Below are 16,592 nucleotides of genomic sequence, written 5' to 3'. Positions count from 1 at the left end.
TCCACCTGGTCAACTCTGTGTCACATTTACCTTAACTAAGGCATAACCCTATGGCTGATGCTTTGTAGATGAGTGAAAACCAGTACTTAGATCAGAGGGTTAGATCAGGTGTAGAATATCTCACCTTCATCTTCAAGCATTATGTCAGCTGCAGTTTCACAACACCCCTGCGCAAAGGTGGTGGTCTGTTGCTTCTTGGAAGGCTCTTTATGTATTGAACGGCTTCAGTTAGAGCCCTAATTAATTGCTTATTTTTTCGCAGTTGAATTTGTGTTCCTCTTTATTGGTTTAGATTGACTAGTTCCATCTGGTAGCACTAAAATACGTCTCAGGAAAGAAGCAGAAGGAAAGTATCAAATTGCATGTCAATTAGTTACAGTAAGAAACAAATGTGATGAGAAAAACATCCAGAACATTCCAGCCTTCCAGCTATAGGCTTTTCCTTTCCATTACAGTAGTGAATTATGGTAATACCATAAACCTGATAGACCTGTATTCCATACATATAAGAACAATTCATATTAGGAAACAGAATAGGAAACATTCACACCTTCTCTCTATCTATCTGAAGTAAAAATAATAATATAGAAGCATCATAGTATTTGCAGCAGTTTTAAACATAATATTGTGGGACTTTTCATGTCAAGTAATTGTTCAGTATCTAAGCTTATATTTATAAAGTTATTCCATAACGCCCTGAATTACAGCTGACTCTCACATGAACACCAGCTGATAGGGGGATATTTTATATAAACACTGGGTGTCATTAAAAACCTGGGTGTGTGCTTAGCCTTTGCTCTGAATCAGCAAATGGGCAATGCTGTGATACTCTCTGGGCAGATTGGTCCTGTGTTAAAACTTGTTCTTGTTCCTAAAAAGACTGGAGTATGAAGAAAAGAGAAGAAAAACTGAAAGAACATGGGTTGGAATGTGTAATTATATGTTTAATTCAAAATGTTTAAAACAAAGTAACATAATTCATTAACACTAACCAGCTATTTAGGTGGAAAATCAGTCGGGTCAAGACAACAAGTCTGTCTGTCATGACAGAGGGAATAGGACAGCTTGTGCTTTTTAATCATCTGCATTGTGAGCAAAGGAAAGGGTCTTCATCATTTTTCAGGTATTCCCTGTCCAAGCAAAATTCCTCATTTGAGCCTACAAATAAATGGGCTCGTTGTCTTTCATTGTTTTTAACGACAACTTTACTGATTTGTACTGTATGTGCAGAGGAAGGAAAGTTTACGCCTGTTCTTTTTTCCTACTGTGAAAAACAGAAACACAATAAAATTGTGAAGAGACACATGAATCATTCAGGATGCCTTTTGAAGAATCTCTATGGGGAGTTCAAATATTTTGATTGTATTATGAGTTTATTGTACCTTTTCCAGAAAAGTGTACTCGGCTCAGCACAGCAGAAAGTGCTTAATAAATATGGGCACAGTGTCTTGCCAGACTAATGTTCTGCTGGCTGTAAAGTACCTCAGTGTATTTAATGACCACTCTCTGTGGTCATTAAGTCCCAGGGTGTTTCTCGAAGAGAACCCTGGCATCCTGGCCAAATTTCCCATTTGCCCTTACCCATCATGGCCTCCTAATAATCCCCGTCTATGAATTGGCTTCATTACTCTGCTCTCCTCCCCACTGATAGCTGATGTGTGGTGAGCATTCTGGCGCACTATGGCTGCCGTCGCATCATCCAGGTGGATGCTGCACATTGGTGGTGGTGGAGGGGAGTCCCCATTACCTGTAAAGCGCTTTGAGTGGAGTGTCCAGAAAAGTGTAAGCAATTATCACCAGGTGGGTGTACAGTCCTGGTTGCTGCTATATCCTTTCTGTTCATAGCCCCTCACACTCATATTGAAATAGTAAGAAAAAACAAAGATATAACAGAATAGGCGACAGAGTGGAAAGTGGTAGATTTTACTGTTTGTGGATTCTTTTCTAGCCTTCCCCCATCTTGTAGAGGTCAACAGTCATTAGGGTCTTTGGCGAGCCCATTAACCTTCATCATGATGATGCTTCTACTGAATGCCTTATTGTGTATTACCTCTTTTTTACATCCCAGGTAAACACAACCCTTTGGAGGCCTCTAAACCCTTTGTAAAGGAACAAGTGACACTCGTGATTTCTGAAATTCAATATTTTATGACTTTGCCACATATGACAGATAAGATGTTGCTTTGGGCAATGCTATTGAGATCACGGTATAACATTCTTTGAACTTTTTCAGATGGACAGGTTATTCAGTTCTTAAAGATGTGTAAGTTTTGTGCTTGTTTCGTCAGGGGGATGAATAAATTGGTATTGGTAACGTTTGGAGGTGCTCCCAGCACTTGCAAATGTGTGTCAGCTGCTGATGCCTTTCAGCCTTAATCGTCTTTAAAATATGAATAAAGCAGAGCTCAGCACAATTTTTTTTTCACAATTCACGTTTGGGAAATTCTTAGTGAGTCACTCACTAAGTAGAAATGCCAATAATAAACATTTCTTTTCATTTAAGGAAATTGACATTGATGTTAAGGACAAAATTACCCCATTCCCAAATGTTTAAAGTGTGTGGAAATGTTTCATGTTTCTTGTGTATAATGCCAGTTCTGCAGTAAAGTCTCTAGCTTGTCTGCTAGAAAATAGTCTGTTTCACTTGCATTTATTCTGAGTAATGAAGGATTATTGTTTCTGACTTAATCACTCTCTGCCCTGACTGTTTAGACACTGAAGGATCAATCATCTAGATCCTGCTCCCAGACTGAGCATGTTTCGAGACTGAATTAATAATGCTCAGCAGCATTAATTGGGAGCATTTCAAAGAAGCCAGTTTGACATCACTCATTGGCAAAAAACTAAGACTCTTCTTTTATCCTAGTAATTTTAGTTACCAGTATTACAGTTGAAGTGCTGTGTATGAGCATACAGGGAGAAAGACTGGAGGGGGCTAGTCATTAAACATTGGTTACAGTGGAGGACAGACAAAGAGGCCTTAGAAATTAGATAGCTTGTGACTTATTACTGATGCAAAGGCACTTTATGTGGACCAGGGTAGCCCATTCCTGATCCTTTGAATACAAAGGTATATTTAAGTAACTTATTAAATGTGTAGATGATAAGGGGCGTTGGGTAATAGTTTACATGGAAGCAATTTATAAAAGTTAAATAATAACATAGGGAATACCTAGTGAAGTTATGTGGTTTATTTAATCTTTGGTATACAATTAGGTGGTGATGAAAGAGAGGCATACCACCTGATAACAAAGGTATATCACAGAAATGAACAATATTTACAGCACTATACTGTTTATCTAGTCTTCTCCCTAACCCTAATTGAGTGTTACCTGTAATTCGCTCTTGTAAATACTTTTTCCTGTTCCTCGCTCTTTGTTGGTCATCTTCTGGAAATTTTCAGCCAGTGGTCCAGCTACCTGGTCTCGAATCAGACTTGGACGTCTATCTTGAGAGATAAAATTGCAGCTACGGTATGCAAATACCCACCTAGCTCATACATAAAAGTGCATAACTATGAGCAGGAGTAATGAGCAGCAGTAATAACTTGAGTGAACAGGATACTTTGTAAACAGCAAAGACCATGGAAAACAAGAGGACTGATGCGCTAGTAAAACCACATATGGATCACTTCTTGCAGTTGTGGTTTACATATCATCACCTACGACTGAATAGCAGGGCCGTTACGGTCCTTGTGTTTGACCCTGGTTGTTTCATTCCAGATGAGCTCTGGGTGACTGATTTAAACACCTTAAAGATCAAATATGATAATTAGACCGTTATATGCTCATTTATATCTTAGAAAATGTGATTCTAAATTTCCTCTATATACTTTCATAACTAAATTCCATCCATCCAATTTCTAGCCACTTCTTCCAGTTTTTCCAGCGCGGAGCTGGAAGCAAGCATCTCAGAAAGCAACAAGCACAAAGCCGGATACGCCCTGGACACGATGCCAGTCCACCACAGGGCAGGCACATGGACAGACACAGACATGCAAACTCTCACAAGCTAAAGCCAGTTTTCCCAGAAGTCAACTATCCGACCAGTATGTTTTTGACTGTTTGAGGAAAGTGGAGCAACCAGAAGAAACCCATGCAGTCATGGGAAGAACATACAAACTCCACACAGATTGTACCCCAGGTTTGGAATTGAACCCAGGGCTCCACTGCAGCAAGGCAACCAAGCACCACTGCACCACCAGTCTTGCAGTCCTCATACCCATCCTGAAATACACAATTTTCTAGGCATGTTCCATATCCCTAGAAGAAGTAAAAATGATTCATGAAAGTTCCACATGATTAGATGATTCTTTTTTTAATTGAATACTCACTTGGAACACACACCAGTTGACTCTGCCTTGATAAAAAGAAGGATGGGGAGACACTCATCTGAGGTTTTTTTTGGTGAGAAAGTTTAAAGAAGAGCAACAAGATTTATTCTAGTGTCCAGAGATATAAGTTATGAGGAAAGGCTATGGAACTTTTCAGGAATGCCAAAGTGTAGATGTGTCTTCATAAAGGAATAAATCATTTCAGTCCCACTTGTTTCAGAGTACATTCAGGAAACAAATTATGAACATCAGTGGGAACCTGTCAAAAGCAGATCTTGCTCTCGAAATACTGCTTCTTGGAAACGAATACCAGAAACCCTTCTTTACAGAAAATGATTGCGATGTGGAATGTACCGCCCAGTTGTACTGTGTAGGACACTGCACCGGGATATTTTCAAACTTTGCTTGACATTATGAATCTGTGAATCTTGATAACCCAAATCTTTCTCAATGGAATGTGCAGAATTGGATTTTGCGGTTTTCTGCAAACTTTGGTATTTATTAAATGTCTTCAGTATTGTAGCTGCAACAGAAGAAATTGAGAAAAATGACATTTGACATGTTATGCATAGGAACCCCAGTAGGTGGTGCTGTTACAAAGGTTATTTCTGATCCCTGAATCCTTATCTGATTCTTACAGATCCTAATTCAGTATTGATAGCTGACTATGCTCTTGCCTGTGTTACACTTCCCACTGTCTGCTCACTTGGCAAACAAATCTTCTCTAGTGGTTCTTACGTCCGTTTTTTGTTAATTAAATGTTTAGTGTGTATTAAATGTTAATTAAATGTTTTAAAATTTCATGCCAGCATGCAATGTTGCTAACAAACATGCAACCAATTTCTAAACCACTCTTCTAAAATTGACATAACTAATGAATAGATGCAAACAGACTTCATTCAGAGGCTATGGAGTTAAATATGGCCTTTACTGCAGTAATGGATGCCAGCAAAAAAATGTAAAAAAACAAAAAGTTTGGGTATTCCATAAAACTCTTGGAATAAAAATTAAACCTTATGTAAACATTTGCACTAAAAGAGTACCCAGAGAGGCACAGACACTGTGTTTTCTATTTCTCCTGAGCACCAAATAACATATCTGAATCAGTTATTGACTTAAATATGAACTGACACTCTTTCAGTCTGAAGGGTTTTGGTTCTGTATAACATCCTGCAGGGCTGTAGCTTAAGCTGTAGATAAAGTAATACAGATGAGAGGCCATTAAGTCCTTCAGAGCCCATTTGCTTGCCAGAAGCCAGGGCTTCAGCTTCAACAACAGGTCTGGATAGCTTGAAATACAGTACATTATATCTATTCTGTGCTGTAATTAACATCATACATGTTGAATGCAGTTTGTTCTCTGTTGTATTTGATATACTTCAGATGCTGAATTAGTGTATGTTAATCAAATTAACTTTTAACTTACTGTTGTCTTCTCTCTTGTTTTGTAGGTAAGTTGGTGTCCCATTCCATCTGTTTCACTGTTTGTGAAAATGGAGGTCTCCCAGGCACTTGAGTCTGAGTCTGAACAAACCTGTATAAACAGGTGTTAACCCTGCAGAGGACTGGAGAGATGGGTAGTGACGAAGTTTTTTTTTTTTGGAATTGTAAATCCTTGGAAGTCCTTGATTAATATCCAACTAAAAACATAACGGTGCTTTCTAAGAGCTGCTTTTTCTCCATTTACTTATGCTGGAGAAGAGCTACCAGAATGGTTTTTGTAACAGTTATGGTGTTTAATCATTAAAATGTTTATTTTTGCTCCTTCAAAGCAAAAGGCTTCTTGTGCTATCAAGATTTCACATATACTACATGAGTAGAAAGATTAACATGTTGCATACCTTTGAACAATATTATTCAGTGTTTGCATACAGCTTGTCTCAGAACTTGTCACTAGAATGTAGCTTGTCAGTGGATCAGTGCATTCTGTGGTAGATAAGATGGCTCTTTTAAGCTTAGATGTGAAATAAAAGGTAATCTGTGCCAGAACACCGTTTTCCACAGACACTGGTTCACACAGAATGCTATCTGAATCAATAACTTCACATACAGTATGTCAGTGGATTTTAGTTTGAACTAAGAAAGCTTATAAATAAAAGGAGGCATTTGGCCCATCTAGCATGTTTGGTACAGGTAATGGTTAAATGATCCCAATTTCTCATTCAGCCATTTCTTGAAAGACATACTGTACTAATTGCTTCGACGATATGGTTGGGTAGCTTTTTCAGACACCTACAGTATATCCCTTTTTGCAAAGACATGTTTTCTGTTCTCTGTTTTAAAAGCACTTTCCATTTCTGCTTGAATCCTCAGGTTCCTTTTTCACTTTTTGTGTTTTCAAGAACTTGCTGATTCAGTCAGGTGCCCTCATTTTTATCTCAGTTCAGAACTAAAAAGATTTGGTTCTATTAGCATCTCGGTGTAGGATATTCCTCTGAATATACAGGCAATATCATTTTTGTAAGCCGCTGACAAAACTGTACTCCATATATTCAATGAGGTGCCTTGTGCAAGTTTTAGCTTAACATCCCTCATAACATCATATACTGTACAGTTTCATCTGACAAGTGTAATACCTGGGCATGTTTTGTCAGAAACGATTACTACTTTCACATAAGTCATAAATCTCTGGTCATGTGGAATGCACTGTGTGATCTGTATGTAATTTAACATAGATGGAACATAACTTAAAGATCCAGATAACTCCATGAGCTGGACCACAGGGAGAGCTGTCTGTTGCTGCTAGAAGAAGATCCCTGAAGTCAGACTGGAAGGAGCAATAAAAGTATAGTTACAGTACATACAGTAATTGCTCCCTGCCAGTGTCACAGAATCTGATTTAAGCTGTAATTCATTAAATACCTTCACCCAAAGAGATCTGTTGTTTAGATTTTCAAACAGTACTTCAATGGCTTTTATTGATGCTTAAAACACTAGATTTTTCCCCCCAGAACATTTTCACCACTCCAGTGGAAGTGAAGACCTTCTTCTGATTGCTCATTCTAAACCTACATTGACTCTGATGTTTTGCATTTATACAATTGTTTTTGAAAACTGAAAACAATCTTTTGAACAAAAAGTGTATGCTGGAAAAAAAAACAAAACTTTATAAACGAATTGCCCTATTGTACATCACTTTTTGGTGTATATGATAAGACGATATCGTTGCAAAGCCCGAGTCAAACTGTGTAAAAGAAATAAGGTTGTTTTATTACAAAGCTAGTGCACAATAGCTTCATTGTAACTACTGTAGCATGAAATAAACCACAGATTGGGGGCTAATAAAAAAAGTATTATTTGATTTAGTTTTTATAAAACATGCTCATTCACATTCTTACTTCTTACAGCCATAATATACGGTATATGTACTGTAGTTTCTTTCAAGTATAGTGGAGGAGAAGGAGAATGGGGAATTGGACTTATCTGTTATTTTTGTACTTGCTGACATACTTCTTTTTGAAAACTTTGATGCATCTTAGAAAATGCCTTTCTTTAATTCTGACAATTCTGACTATCAAAGGACCCATTGACAATCATTCAGGCTACTTTTTTATCTACTCATTGACAGAGGTGTTTTTCAATTTGGCGTGTTTAATGGATTGAAATATTCAAGAAGTAATGAGCATGATTAAGGCTCTGTTAAAGCTTGTCAAACAAGAGCACACTTGTGGTAAAATATATTTTACTTCTTTTATGATCTGGCAGAGCAGTGGTGTTCATTGTCCAAGGACATATTAGTAAAGCAGTTAATTCAGCTCTTCAGCTGTATTCTTAGTCTTACACCCAGAGAAGTGGGTGTATTGGTGGGGGTTCTGGACTTGTTTGTGAGTTTAAATCCCAGGTGAGACGTGGCTATGCAAGTTACTTCATCTTTTTCAGTCAAATAAATGTGTATGTCAAGGTAGTGTGTTCTAGATTTGAACATTTTCATAGGTCTGAAGAAAGAATAGATTGGGATTAGGGTTCCGATTTCTGTGAACACTGAAGTCTTTCTGGGTGTTTACAAAGATGTGGATTTAAATTCTCAGAAATTAAAAAAGAAATGAAAAGGAGTTCAAAACATACTTAGTCTTGTGGTGTTATAACCTAAAATGTGAGAGTGGATGAATTCTGATAGATCAGATATAAGTTTTTGGACTGTAGTTTTCTTTATATTTATCTTAAGAACAAGTTTGTACTGTAATCTTACACAGCATATTCCTTTGCTTACACAGATAATGGAAGAGGGATCCTTTTCTTATTTTCAGCTGCAGGCCAAGTAAATCATATCGTATGGCCGCAATTTTTGGAAAGCGAGCCTGAGAAAGCTTTGTGTTGTGCACTTTATAAAGCCTCACAGACTTCTCCGGAATCTCCTTAGAGAAGGCATCCGCAGTTGCATTGTTCTTTACGAGCATCTTGGGTTTCGACAGAGGGTTTATGACAGTAAAAGAATGTCATTTTGTAGAACTTTATTTAGACTGGCATTTGTTCAAAATGGATAATATTTGCTTTGGGAGGTGTTGCTGTACAAAACAGGAAAATGAAAAACCCAGCCTCCAATTTTGATAAGGAAAAACAGACCTGCTAGTGTTCTTCCAAGGATTCAGGTACCCACAGGTTGATAATAAACATGTTAATATAACCTACTTTGGCTCTAGGAATAATTTGGGAAGATATTCAAAATGATTTTATTACACTTAAGCAGGCAGTAAAAATCCTACATTCCCTTATCCAGTTGGAAACATTGATTTCAGTGGGTTTGTGCAATGCGGCAGGTATCCATTAATTGGATAACCCATTGTCTTCATATTAAAAGTGTTTGTGGTCTTGTATCTGCTTGTTATGGGATTTATTATTATTGATAGTGGTGCAACTACAGTATGATTTACAGAGTGAGCTCTTCACTTAGGTATTTTGTGTCTAGTTTTAGCCTTTAAAAGATGTTAGAAGGTATTTTAAAGATATTGGTTTCAGCACAATAATAATATATGTTGAAATCTACACGCATATACAAAATGAATGCTTCAACTCTGAAAATCAGAACTTTGGAAAGCCTTTGGTACCAAATCCTAAGTAAGGGTGAATTTACTGCTTCACCCGTTAGTCCTTTTGTATTTGTACAGTGTACACTAACTTGTGAGAAGGCATGTTGTTTTTCAACACAAGACAAAAAGGCTATAAAAAATCTCAGCCCATTTCCTGACTTTGAAACACTGTTTTATTGTGCTTCTTTGCTAGCAGGGCACAATGTAATGTTCATGCTTGATAAAAAGAAGCTTTCTGATCCAACACTGCTGTTTGTCTTGGTACAGGCCTCTGTAAATCCATTAAAGTCCATTAATGTTCTCCTCAAAGCCCAAAAAACAGATGTTAATACTGTAACGATAAGTACACTTGGGGTATCATTTCCATTCTTGGGTGACACCCACTGTTCTCCTACAACATTTACAACAGATGAAGATTGGATGAATTGTAAATAAACGTTGAATAAGTTGTAATAAATGTCTCCTTTTTAGACAAGCATTCATGTCCAATCAAGGTTGTCACTTTAAAAGAAGAATAAATGCAAACAAAAGAAAACAGTCATGGTAAAAGTCTTCCTTAATAATTGAAATAGCTTTCCACTGTTGAAAACTGACCAACGTGCAAACAAACTACCGGCAGGGAGACATCCACAAGCAGCATTTATTATACAACCTTCTCCTACAGTTTGCACCTAAAAGAAATAAAAGAAATAAAAATAAAATAAAAAATAAAGGAAAAATAAAGTGCTGTATTACTTACTTGCAGTTATTAAATAAATGCTAAGTGAAGAATACTAGAATGTTGGAGCAGGAATACTACATACAAAATCTGGTGTTTAGTAGGGATCAGAATGAACACAGATCTACAGTACAGCTTCTTGAACCTAGGAGGGAAATCACTGGTATACGTACGTTAGATTAACCAGCCTTATACCTTTACTGCTTCGTTTTATCCTTCCTCTGGTTGTGTGGTTTAGCCTGGGAAGAGTTGTGGATTTCATGACACCTTCCAAGGTAGTGAAAAGCAGACACATGTGATCAGCTTCAGCTCTCAGGCAGATAAAGGAAGTGAACTGTCCTGTTGCCAGCAGCCATATCACCCTGCAACTCACAACTGGCAACCCACTGAAGCTAAGCGGGTGTGAGCCTGGTCAGTACCTGGATGGGAGACCTCCTGGGAAAAACCAAGGTTGCTGCTGGAAGAGGTGTTAGTGGGGCCAACAAGGGGGTGCTCACCCTGTGGTCCATGTGGGTCCTAATGCCCCAGTATAGTGACGGGGACACTATACTGTAAACAGGCGCTGTCCTTCGGATGAGACGTAAAACCGAGGTCCTGACTCTAAAAACTCTAAAAATCCCAGGGTGTTTCTCGAAAAGAGTAGGGGTGTAACCCCGGCGTCCTGGCCAAATTTCCCATTGGCCCTTACCAATCATGGCCTCCTAATAATCCCCCTCTATGAATTGGCTACATTACTCTGCTCTCCTCCCCACTGACAGCTGATATGTGGTGAGCGTTCTGGCGCACCATGGCTGCCGTCGCATCATCCAGGTGGGGCTGCACATTGGTGGTGGTGGAGGGGAGTCCCCATTACCTGTAAAGCGCTTTGAGTGGAGTGTCCAGAAAAGCGCTATATAAGTGTAAGCAATTATTATTATTACCCATTACAGCATCATAGCTAGGCTTTTAGAGTTCCCCTGGTGGCTCCCTCATACGGTCAGTGCACTCTCAGAGGTTGTTTCAATAAAATGAGTGGGGGAGGTAATGGGGCCTGAGGCCCAAAAATGCAGTATAATTGTTTGTGACAACTTAAATGTTTTTTAATTTAGCAGTAGATTGAGCTACTAGCTGCTTAGAATGTGGCATTTTGCATATAGATTTCGGCTTCTTGCAGATTGTTAACCACGGATGGCAGCTTTTGACCCAATAGATAAGTCACTGTTGGTGGCACATAATGTGGAATAATTTACTGAAACATACTGAAGGAGAGAACTTTAAAAGGAAGAAGGGCTGATTTAAAGCATCTTAAAAGGGACCCTGAGACAGCACAAAAGAAAATAAGAGTGAGCTATATTTTGTTTTCACTGTCCAGCAAGTTTGGGAATGGCTGTTTGCTCAGGTTTCCAGCGCTTCTCAACCTTTTTCAGATCCAGTTGTAAATGTTCTCTCTCCCGATGTGGGGTGGGGGCTCTGCAGGGATGAAAGAGGGTCTATTGAAATGCAATGGGTTTCTCACGGGGTCAGAGCATGGTTTTAATGGGATGGCACTCTAATATTTACTGCTTTGGAGCTGAAAACACTGATACAGATACTTCATCCACTGAAGGGAGGAGAGCCAAACGCACCACTGAGCAGCCCAGTTGTTTATCGGCTTCAGTTGATTTGTTGTTGCAGTGAGACCTTCTTTCCACCTCATTTCCCCAGTGTCACATCTTCATTAATGCCACTGTCGTGCATTTGGCTTATAATGCTTTTGTTTCACTTTGTTTCTAATTTACACTAGGAGATAAAAACTATAAAGTAAAAATCTTCCATTAACCTTTAAATTGTTCTTAAGCACAAACAAGAAAAAGAATAACCATGACCAATGTCAGCTGGAAACTCCTGGGCCTCCATAAGCCCTGTAATGGGCTTAACATACATACGATTCTCTTGATTTTGCTTATAGCTCTTTTTCAAACAGTACATGTGGGTCAAATTTGCAGAAAAAAAAAGTGAAAATAAGGCAAAGGCGAAGTGTTGAACAAAATGATCTCGGAAACATTCCCTTTACTCACTCTTATTAGGAATCTACGATATGTTTTTCCCCAGGTATTTCAACCATTTTTATGGATTTTCTATGGATTTTATTTTGTGCATTTTTAAGTTACTTAGTCATGTCAGGTTATGACTTTAATACAGAAACTTGGTTGTTGCTGTCGCAGCTGCTTATACAATAGTTCATACTCAAACTCTGTACAATCCTCTTTTTATGCTTTATCTTTTGCAATTGGACTATAATCGATGCTGAGCCACAAATGCACAAATGACGCTGACCGAAACACACATTACTGAGAGAATGTTTAAAGTCTTCTGTTGTGTCACAAATGTGAAAATTGTGACTTGTCTGTTTTGAACTCCAAAAAGCTGTCACAGCAGTGATGTCCAAAATTGTCCACTGTATTAAGCCCTGACTGTCAGAACAATCCTTGTGTGTCTGAGATGTATCCAAATGAATGTGTTTCCCAAGCTGGAATGCTCATAGCCCAGTAGGCCTTTCTTCACTTTTACTGAATGACTCAAAGTTATGCAGTGGCCCATATTTAAAACCAATGTCTAAGAAAATGAGGAAAGGTCACAAACGAGAGGAGACCATGTGTCCCATCTAGCACATTTGGTCATTAGTAACTAATTGATCCAAGGATCTCATCCATGTGGTTTCTTGAAAGAAGGGTGTGCTCAAATCTCAAAACATGTAAAACAACTGCTAGGTTAGGTAAAGCAGCCAAGAATCAAGCCTAAGGTAATAAAAATCAAGTCTACGCTGGGACTTGATATACTTGGATACACTATACATGCTAGTACACAGTATGGGGTTAGGTTCTAGAAGCCATTTCTTTAAAGAAACCGTGTTACACCTCCGGAATGTTTGTCTATTTGAAATGTTATTTTTTAGGAAAACCTTGTAACAGGACAGTGTTTTATGGAGAGATGCCCAGCTCAAACATAATTGCAGTTACAGAAGGTGCAATAATACAGTGAAACCTTATACACTTAGGTGCTCCTTTGCTACTTAATCTCTGGCTTGACTGAGAAATGAGTTTGAACAAAACCACTGCACAATCTTGACACATTTTTCATCATAAATATCCAGTTAAATCATATTCGGGTAACGTTTTAATTTGTATTAGATTTAAAATCTGGATTTCTTCTCATCTAGCACAAGCAGTAAAGGACACTCGAGGTTGCTGAAGAAAGAGTAATTTCCTTGTTAGGATATGAAAACCAAGAAACAACAGAGAATGTTTAACTAGAGAAACCAGACCTGTGACTCAAAAATGTTATGTGCATTGTTTTCAAGGAGTGGTTCACAATTATTTTCACTTTTAATTTAAACAAAAAAGATGCCTTTGCATTACAGTTTGCTTAAAATGTGTTACACTGTAAATGTTTACTTGTTTCTTCAGTAATGTTAGTAAACACAAATCCCCAGAAAACTATATTCTTGAGACTGTACTGTAGCTTTGGGAGGGTTGGAGTGTAATACATTCATCCTCTGTGACAGTCCCAGGCCACCAATCAGCTAAATTCACCTACCCTTGTGTGTATCTAGTTCTTTCTAACATCTTCTAAATGTTTTATTATGAAGCAGGATGCTGTTTTATATTCAACCTCCTTGAGTGGTGGTGATTTAGCACTTTGAAGAGGAGTCCTCTTGTGGTAAGGTCAAGTAATTGAAGGCATTACCATCACAAAATGGGTGCAGATGTGTACACCATTTTGAATGGTGCAGTCCAATGAGAGGAATCTTAATAGAGCAAAATGTCCTCCAGTTGTGTGGTGAAAGCCTGCCCAGGAGAGAAAGAAGCTCTTTCTTTCAACAGAAAAAAAAATCATACCGGTCTGTGCCAAACTGCAATGCCCAATTTTTTTCACATGTTTGTATAGGGGAAGGAATGTAGCTGATTCATTGTCTCCAGATGGAGGGTTTTTATGAGTTCTGAATGTGGTGAATTTCCCCCAGCCCCTCCTTCCTTCAAAAGCCCACACCCCTCTCTGGCCTCTCCCTAACCAAGCAGGCACAAAAATGCCACAGGCTGCAGCTTCCTGGAGCCACAGATTTAATAATAATAATAGGAACAAAGTACATGTTGGTCACAAGTTAAGAATGACTACTGTCCTCTTGAGCAGGCTAATACAGTAGAACATTTAAAGAATAATTCCATTGTTTATAGTTTTTGCATTTTGCAGGAATATCACGAAATAACAACAAAATACCAGTGAATCTGCCAAGTGCTCACATGTAGGTGTGCGTGTTGAAAATTCTCCTGGATAGGGAGGAAAATTCTTTGCATAGCAGTCACGGTGCTCCAGCTATAATTACATCCTCAAGAGGTGGCAAAGAGAGGGCTCCACACTCTCTCCAGACCTTCCTTTGAGCAGCGTGTGGAATCTTGTCTCCGAGTGCCGGATTATCCAGCACACCAAGTACACCATGATCTAGTGCGGATGTGTGTCAGGCTAAAAAAAATCGTCCTGTACGTGATTAACTATGGAAGAATGAATAATATTTATTACCACATGCTTTGAGACCCAGCATGAGTCGTATTGGAAATGGAATATCTTGCTAGAATCAACTGTTCCCAGTGTGACAGTTGCTCGTGTGTTTTTAACATTAAGAGCTGCTTAACCTGGATTGGCTTTATTTTAGTATGAGGTGCAGTGTTATTAAAACTGGATACGGTTAAATGAATTAATGAAATTTCTATACCTTTTGCAGACAGTTTTGTGGTCCCAGCTGGCAAATTGTTTGGCCCAGTTGCTAAGGGCAACAGCAGTGTTTCTGACCACAGCCTGGGGCGAGCTGTATTTACTGGACCAGCTTCTTAAGTGAGTCATGTTGTCTAGGCAACCGAGGGACCGAACACGAAGTCTCCCCTGACCACACCCAGCCTGGGTTTGACCGCTTAGTGATTAGTCATCCATTTTGTGGCTTTGAAAGGAGCGCCTGACACAACGCTTGACTGATTATACAACTGACTTTCTTGTCGTTCTTGCATTTGTTCCCTTCTCTGCGTTTTCACTCTTTGTACCCTATTTACTGAATTAAACAAAACTGAAAAGTACTAAACGAGAAGCATCTATAGACTGGCCCACAGTTTTGTCATCTGGAACCGTGTATTATTTGTAACTTACGTAGTTTTCAATGACAGATTCCACAATTACTTGTCTAAGCTATTTTCAGCTTCAAAATAAAGTTTTAATTGTCTTTTATAATGAATTGTCTTAATTCAGAACTGATGAGAATTAAAAACAAGCACAAATGGAGGAATATTCATTTAAGGTGGTAGAATTTACTGCTGGATATAGCACACCTGCAATCTGTATGAGTAATTCCTTGGTTCAAAAGTACAGAATGGTGATACAGATAAAGAAGGTTGCATAAAGCAATTAAATAAAATACCGCTTCACTTTATTGTTTCCGTCAGGAAGGCAGGTTGACCTGTGCTACTGGAATTCTTTGATTAGAGAAAGCATCATTTTAGTGAGCTTTAGAGTTGACTGGGGTGCTTCTATGCAAGAAATTAATCTCCAAGCTACTCTTCTTAAAAAAGCCCAATGTAAGCCATTGTCCAAATGTATTGTACACTGTACGAAAAAACTGCACCACATTAGCTATTGCATGTTGCAATTATATTTCAATTCAGTCACTATTTTCTACTGTGCTTAACATACTGTATTTGTTGGCAGTCAAAAATGCTGAAGCTATTGGGAAGAAAGACATTTAAAAACCCAATCTCAATTAGTTGTCTGTGCCTTTAAAATACCTTTAGTTCACTTTGTCGGGGGAGCAGCATGATTACTGGGTTTCTGTGCAGCAACAGTGAGAAACAGTGAGAAGATAGTGACTGAACTGTCAAGATTTCTTTTAAACACACAAAGAGAGTAGAGGACGAGAGTACAATGAGCAAGTTACCACGTCTTGAAGAAAGGAAATTGGAATCGTATGACTGTGTATCCGTAACCAGACTTCACACAGAAAAGCATCCTGACAGAGAGATTGCAAGAAAAGTATTTTCCATTATGGACTCCAGACCACAAACAGATACAGAAAATATAGCAACTGAACCTACCAAGAGATGCTGTAGGAAAAGGCAAGACAACTAAATGAGATGTCATTTATACATATATAAATAAATGTGTGTGCCTCTGTGTGGATATAGGTGTAGATTCACTCATTCATTGCCACCCATCTGCCACTGGCAGTTATTCATTCTCAGGTTAAGATCTGCTTTAATGTGAGAGAACTACCTGACAAATTATTTTGGCAAGATCTCAAGTTCTTCTAAAATGATTTATATTCATTTGCTAACATTTTTAAGTGCCTCTGGCATGAACAAACTCACATTACTCTTCACGTTGACAGCAGTCCAATGTCCTGCCTAATTTTCTAGATATGCATTAATTCACAGTAGACAGCATTGCCTTGTGAAATTGCATTGATTATCAGAACTAATGAAATCCTTAGAGACTATAGTAAGAGGCTACAGGTAAA

At 38.4% G+C, this 16,592-nt stretch overlaps 1 protein-coding gene and 1 long non-coding RNA gene across 2 annotated transcripts in view; both read left to right on the top strand.

Moving 5' to 3' along the window:
• Window positions 1–15,173, top strand: part of LOC107078642 (uncharacterized) — a 73,044-nt gene extending 57,871 nt beyond the window's left edge. Inside the window, exon 2 of the long non-coding RNA XR_001479593.2 lies at window positions 14,817–15,173. This is a non-coding gene — a long non-coding RNA (uncharacterized lncRNA). The remainder of the gene's footprint in view (window positions 1–14,816) is intronic.
• The window catches only part of pleca (plectin a), a 296,093-nt gene that overhangs the window by 96,201 nt on the left and 183,300 nt on the right, over window positions 1–16,592 (top strand). The gene's annotated exons all lie outside the window — the stretch shown is intronic.

Source organism: Lepisosteus oculatus, chromosome 10 (assembly GCF_040954835.1).
Source record: "Lepisosteus oculatus isolate fLepOcu1 chromosome 10, fLepOcu1.hap2, whole genome shotgun sequence".
Lineage (NCBI taxonomy): Eukaryota > Metazoa > Chordata > Actinopteri > Semionotiformes > Lepisosteidae > Lepisosteus > Lepisosteus oculatus.
Note: the sequence above shows the minus strand (reverse complement) of the source record. Positions and strands in the feature narration are given on the sequence as shown.